The sequence below is a fragment of the Tamandua tetradactyla genome, chromosome 6 (assembly GCF_023851605.1).
Source record: "Tamandua tetradactyla isolate mTamTet1 chromosome 6, mTamTet1.pri, whole genome shotgun sequence".
Classification (NCBI taxonomy): Eukaryota; Metazoa; Chordata; class Mammalia; order Pilosa; family Myrmecophagidae; genus Tamandua; species Tamandua tetradactyla.
In genome coordinates, this window is record NC_135332.1 from 173876454 (window position 1) to 173882957 (window position 6504).

Here is a 6504-nt window from a genome sequence, read left to right on the forward strand (position 1 = left end):
CATGAAATTTATTTCTGTAGTGGAGAAGCCAAGATTACCTATAATTATGACTAAGAGTTGCTTGCAAGAATCCTCTTTAGTTGCTCAGATGGGGCCTCTCCTTCTCTAAGCCCAACTCTGCAAGGAAAATCATTACCCTCACCCCTACCTGGGACATGACATTCAGGGGTGAAAGTCTCCCTGACAATGGGGGCCATGACTCCCAGGGTTAAGCCTGTCCGTGGCACTGTGGGCTCAACAATGTCTTCTGGACTAAAATGGTGAAAAGAAACATGACAAAATAAGATATCAGTAGCTAAGAGAGTTCAAGTGAAGTTGAGAGGCTATTCTGGGGCTACTCGTATGCAAGCTTCAGCTAGATATTGCTAATTGTCATGGTTTGCCAAACCCCAACTAATATCATTCCTGTTAAACCTAAAGAACACCTAGGGCTCTACCTAAGACCCTATGAAAGTTCCTTGCACTAAGTTTACTTTCTTGAAACCTATAACCTCTAGAGGGTTCCTAAGACAGATAAGTTCTGAAACCCAGAGGGGCCAGTCTCTCCAAGAACATCAATTCGTTCTATCCTCCATCCCATATTGTTGACATGAAAAAGTTAGAATGGACATAACCCAAATAGATTGGAAGAAGGATCAAAGGAGAAGGAGGAGCTGTAACAGAGAAGATAAGATTTAACAATTGAATATGAATGTGGAATCATTATAATGATATTTGTTTTAGCTTCCAGTTTTTGGAGCAGCAAGAAGGAAAAACCTGAAAATGTGGAATGGTAACCCATAATAAACTTTGAAATCTGTCCTGTAACTACTGGTTACAAGGTACTTTGAAAGCTATTGCTATAAATATATATATATATATACACACATTATATTTCACAACAAAAAAAATGTTTAAAAAAACAGTAGCAATATCACTGAACACCACTGACACGGGCTCTGACCTCAACAGTATGTGCACTCTAGGGGAAGGCAGGTATTTATAAAATAATTGCACAGATCATTTAAAAGCAAGAAAGAAAATTAGAGGATGCTCCATAAGCCTCTAAAAGGGGGGTATTGACCTAGTTTGAGGACCAGGGAAGGCTGCCCCATGGAAGTGACATTTGAGCTGGGGTCTGGGTGTTGAGTGTGATTTAGCCAGGGGAAGAATTGAGGAAAGGGTTTTGAGGGCAACACGGGAAAGGGTTGGAACCCGGGCTTCCAAGCATAAAGCTGCGTGCTCTGGGCAAGTCACTTCAATGTTGTGAGACTTGTCTGCAGACAGGGGACTAATGAATCACAGTGCACGGGACTGCTGTGAGGCTGTAACCAGACACCTCTTGTTCCGTGTGTAGATCTGAGTGAGGTGTCGTGAAGCAGGGAGGGGTTAGTTGTTCCGCAATGAAAAGTATGAGCACTTTGGAGCCAGAGAGATGTGGGTTTAGGTTTCAGTTCAGCTATTTATTAGTTGTGTGGTTAGATAGTCAAATCGCTTCACCTCTCTGAGTCCTGGTTTCCAATCTACAAGTAGAGATAGGAATTCGTTGTAATAAGAGGCCCAATGATTAAAAGCCGGAGCTTCCAAGTAAGACCAACGAGCTCAAATCCTGACTCCACTACTTTTCAACCATGTGGCTTGAGCACCTTAACCTCCCTGTGCATCTGTTTTCTCAACTATAAAATGGGAATAATTTTTGGGTAATTTGTGATGATTCAGTGAGGCAATGTTCATAAAGGGTTTAACACAGAAGCTCTTACAAAGAAAGCACTTGGGAATTACTGACTCTCCTGGTAATTTCTGACTGGTGGACTTTACTTTGTGTTATGACTCCCATACAGCACTATTTACTCATAGGAGTTAACTCGGATTATAATGAAGGAAAGCTACAAAAAGCCTTGAGCTTTCAAGGACTTGTAAGCTAAGAGATCCACAGCAGAGCTGCCCCAGAGCATTCCCGCCCTAACCAAACAGACCTCCTGTCCTTGGCCCCGGCTGGCCACTGGACATTCTGAGTTTCATTTTTCTCAAAGCCAGGAGCCCGCACTGCACCTACAGACACAAGGCGATGAAACCAGCCACCCTTCCCGAGGGCCTAGATCTGATTTTAAGGTGAAGTCAGAGGAGCCCTGGGGTCAGATGTCCTTGTTGATTTTTAAAAAAAGGGGGTGGGAGGGCAAGGATAAAGAAGTATTTGCAAGGTCCCCTTGGGGCACTGGGGAGAAAGGAGAAAATATTCAACTTCCCCATTGGGAAAATTTCTGACATTCTTGCAAGCAGTAGAGACAAGCAAATCAAGAGGCCGAGCCCTCAATCTTAGTGTTTGTTCCTATGAACAAAGGATAGGCTAAGCCTACTTAAAATTAGGGCTAAGAGTCACCCCCAGAGAACCTCTTTTGCTGCTCACATGTAGCCTCTCTCTCTCAGCCAACTCTGCAGGTGAACTCGCTGCCCTCCCCCCTTCATGGGGCATGACTCCCAAGGGTGTAAATCTCCCTGGCAAAGTGGGAACCAGCATCAAGGGATTGAGAAAGCTTTATTGACCAAAAGGGGGAAGAGAGAAATGAGACAAAATAAAGTTTCAGTGGCTGAGAGATTTCAAACAGAACCGAGAGGTTATCCTGGAGGTTATTCTTAATGCATTATATAGATGTCTCTTTTTAGTTTATGATATATAGGAGTGCCTAGAGTGAAGTACCTGAAATTATTGAGCTGTGTTCCAGTAGCCTTAATTCTTGAAAACAATCGTATCATGATACAGCTTTAACAATGTGACTGTGTGATTGTGTAAACCTTGTGTCTGATGCCCTTTTATCTAGGGAATGGACAGATGAGTAAAAATTATGGATAAAAAATAAATAATAGGGGGAACAAAGGTTAAAATAAATTGGGTAAAAACTGGAGTGAAGTACCTGAAATTATTGAGCTGTGTTCCAGTAGCCTTGATTCTTGAAAACAATCGTATCATGATACAGCTTTAACAATGTGACTGTGTGATTGTGTAAACCTTGTGTCTGATGCCCTTTTATCTAGGGAATGGACAGATGAGTAAAAAATATGGATAAAAAATAAATAATAGGGGGAACAAAGGTTAAAATAAATTGGGTAAGTGGAAATACTAGTGGTCAATGAGAGGGAGGGATAAGAGGTATGGTATGTAAGAGTTTTTCCTTTTTTCTTTATATTTCTTTCTTTTGGAATCGTGCAAGTGTTCTAAAAAATGATCATGACGATGAATACACAACTGTATGATGACATATAGTTCTATATGTCTGTGAACCACTGATTGTACACCATGTATGGAATGTTTACGTGTTAAGATTTATCAATAAAAGTATTTTTTTAAAAAGAGGGCAAGGGGGGGAAAGTTGTAAGAGATAAAGATTTCGTCTGGTTTTCAAGACCTGAGCCCAGCTCAGAGTAAAGAGAAAATCAAGAAACTTGAAGTATTTCCATCCAACAAGGACTATGCATTTTGGTACTCAACAAATAAATGCTTATTAAATTCCTGAATAAACGAATGAACAGAGAGGATGACGAAATAACAGTAATGATCTGTGTTAGCATTTTACATAGATTCTCCTATTGGATCCTCAAAACAATTCTCCAGGTTGTAACTGTTAGCCCCAGTTCGCAAATCAAACAACCATACTTCACAAAGCAAGTGGCAGAGCTGTCTGACTTCAAGGCTTTATTCTGAAAAACAAGACAGCCTCTCTCACCACGTGCTTCATGGATACTAATAGGCAGTGGTTAACAAACGACCACAGAGTCAAACCCCAGTGTTGTAAAGAACTGCTTCAACTGCCATAAGCAGGTTTCTCTCCTGCAGTACTTTTCGGTTTTTAATATCAAAGTGCACACTGCAAATCTACAAAGAGGGATATTATACATCATATGACCTCAGGACCTGTTCTTCACAGAACGTCTTACAGGACTAGTCTTAAGTGGAACATATTTTGGGATATGTTGTTTTACATTATTCGACCTCTCTGACTTATGAATGAATTAAATGGCAGAATGAATGAATGAATTGAGTGATATCTAGCAATAAAGCCTGGATGTCAGACTTGGAATATGGGACGTGCAGTGGGGTAACAGGGAGACACCCAGCATGAGTCCACAAATGGACAAGGAGAGGCAGAAGTAACAGCGGAGGCTCTACCAGGCCAGAGGGAACAAGAGTCAAAAGGGTAAGAAACTCTGTCCGTACAGTCGGTGATAGGAGAGGGTGGCAGGATGCATGGGGGAGGAGGTGCATTCTAACAGGACTGGTGGCAATTCAGGGGGGTGTCTCCTCAGAACAGCAGCAGACAGGAAATGGCAGGGTACTGTTATCTGCCCTGGGCCCATTCTCCTAAAGTGGCTCTTTTTCAACAGTGTTTTAGGAGCTAATTTTATTTTTTTATTAAAAGACACTAAATCAAGTGGTATAGCCACTTAGACTTTGTGAGACACACGAGAAGGTAGTCAAGTCACTGCCCCCCACAGACCCCCAGGCCCGCTCCCAGCTCCTCTCCCTGCAATGTTGAATATGTTCCTGCTCCCGAGCAGGAAGCTTCAGAAAAGGAAGAGGGAGAAGGTGTCAAAAGCAAAGTCCTATGAAGGGGAAAGGAAGTAAATGGATTATTGGGACATTGTATTTAATCAATGAGGATGCTTTCAGCTGCAAATAATAGGGAAAAAGTTCCAAATTAGCTTAAACACTAAGGAGAAGGCTGGAGGAGGGGCATTAACTGGTTAATTCAGTGAGATTCTGAAGGACCCAGGTGACTTCCAACTTCCCACAACACCAAGTCCAGCTGGTTCCCCTCAGGCTCACACCCTTTAGGGTCCCAAGATGGCGGCTGCAATTCCAGGCATCGTCAGCAGAAGCAGCAGCACACCCTAAGTCCCTTCTGAAGATGAGGAAAACCTGTCCCAGAGCCCCCGAACAGATGACCATGCATGTCTCATTGTCCAAAATGCCCACACCTAAAGCGATCACTGAGAATTGGGCAGGTCCCTGACGACTGGCTTAGACCAATCAGGAGCCACTCCCCAAGCCTGGGGCCAGTACCGAAACCAGCCTGCTTGAAGGTCATAAGTTCTGTTAGCAAGGAAGGGGCAGTGATGCCAGGGACAATGGCAGCCAACAGTGTTTGTTAGGTTTGGAGCAGAGCTGACGCCCCGTGATACGAACAGGGGCACAAAGCAGGAACTCAGACACCAGGAATCAGGAACAAAATCAGAGGAACCCACTGTCATGGTAGACTAAGTGCCAAATGGGCTATAGAGAAGGAACCTATCTACCAGTCTGCAGACACTGTTGCCCAGCCACGGATGAGAGGCTGGTGGATGACTGCCACCCTGAGTTGCTGCCCAGAAGCAGAGGGCAAACCCACCTTGTACCCCCAGGTCAGTACAAAGACTGCTTCGCGTGTGTCAGAAGGCTTGTGTCCCAGTGCTACCATGCCCGCTTACTAGATTAATGACACTTGACAAGTTACCTCTGAGCCTTGATTTCTTCATCTGAAAAATTCAAGTGATAAAAATGCCTACTCCTCAAAGCTTCACAGGACTCGCAGGAGATCATGTAGGGCACTCAGATAAACATGTGCTTATAGGACTAATCCTTCCTCTTCTAGAAAAGGTCCTGACCACCTCAGACTGAGCAAAGGAGACTGAGCATAACAAAGTGGAAGACCCCCAAATCAAAGCAGTCAGGAATTCAATTAAAGGAATCACACCGAATTCACTTATCAACATGAACATTCCTTGCTTTGGGGACCTCAGAGTCCAAACCAGCTTGCCCCTTTCTAGTGTTCTTTCAGACTTTCTCTCCATTCATATTCTTTTTTCCAAAAACAGAACTACTTCCTTTGCCGTTCCATGCTAAAGCAGTAATAACTATCCAGCATGTCAACTCTTGAGCTAAAAATTATAGTTTTTCATTTCTGCTCCAAAGAAAACACCATCCAGAAATATCACAGTATTCCAAAGGGAACGTGTAGTCACTTTTCACATCTCTCAGATACGTGTGATACTGTCTCCCAATTTGTAGATGCTGCAAATCCAGCTTTTAAAGTAATGCTGGCCTTTGGAGGCAGGACCCCTGCACTTCGACTTTAGTTGCCAGAGCAAAATGTTTCCCACTCGGGTCTGCTATGAACTTGTGTTGCGACCTTGACCACGTCACTGCCCACCTCCGAGCTCACTTTCTTCTTCCAAGAAATCAGGGATCGGACTAGTCTATTCCTCGGATTCCTTCAAGTCACCACCACTTGGTGAGCACCTACACTGCACTAGGGATTTTCCTCTCTTTTTTTTTTTCTCAATTTTTTTTCTCAATTTTTCCACAAATTGAGATAATTGAGTCTCAGAGAAGGGAAGTCATGGGTCGAACCCCAGTTTGTGTGACCATGCGCCGCCTCTTAAATATTTGACCCTAGGGTCTCAAAATGCCTGCTCTGTTTTATTTTTAATAATCCACACACTTCTGATCTCTTATAGATCTGGATTGTGACCTCGGGACTGCGACCTGGG